The sequence below is a fragment of the Octopus bimaculoides genome, chromosome 7, assembly GCF_001194135.2.
Source record: "Octopus bimaculoides isolate UCB-OBI-ISO-001 chromosome 7, ASM119413v2, whole genome shotgun sequence".
NCBI classification, from domain to species: Eukaryota; Metazoa; Mollusca; class Cephalopoda; order Octopoda; family Octopodidae; genus Octopus; species Octopus bimaculoides.
In genome coordinates, this window is record NC_068987.1 from 85,779,432 (window position 1) to 85,780,082 (window position 651).

Sequence of the window (651 nt, forward strand, 5' to 3'; positions counted from 1 at the left end):
ATATATATATATATATATATATATATATATATATACACGTACACACATAAATATACATGCATACGTATACGTATACATGCATGTGTATGTATGTATATATCTGTATGCATAACGCACATGGTTTCGTAACATTTGTCCCCATTGTCGTAGCATCACGTAATTCTTCTAAGAAGACAGACATGTTCATTAGCAAATACAATGCGATTCTATATTTGATGGCGTAACATTCGTGCTTCAGCAATAGAGTTGAAATTTAGAGAGAAACAGATGAAAATGGGGATTTAGATGAGAAGAAAATGAGATTGAAATACATAGAAAGCATTTTATTTACCATTATCTTCTCTCTTTTGTTGTTTTTTCATACGACGTTTGTGTAATTTCACAAAGCTGCAAAGATTCTTATGTCATGCCACCCCTGAACACACACACACAGACATACACACACACAGACACACACACACACACAGACACACACACACACACGTAAGTAATGTTTGAAAAGATACTTAGGTACACAGTTATACAAACATATGTATATATGAATAAGTGTATATATATATATATATATGCATACAGATATATACATACATATACATGCATGTATACGTATACGTATGCATGTATATTTATGTGTGTACGTGTATATATATA

At 31.2% G+C, this 651-nt stretch overlaps 1 protein-coding gene across 1 annotated transcript in view; it reads right to left on the minus strand.

The window, feature by feature from the left end:
- The window catches only part of LOC106884069 (sodium- and chloride-dependent glycine transporter 1), a 228,219-nt gene that overhangs the window by 205,683 nt on the left and 21,885 nt on the right, over window positions 1–651 (minus strand). The window lies entirely within an intron of this gene.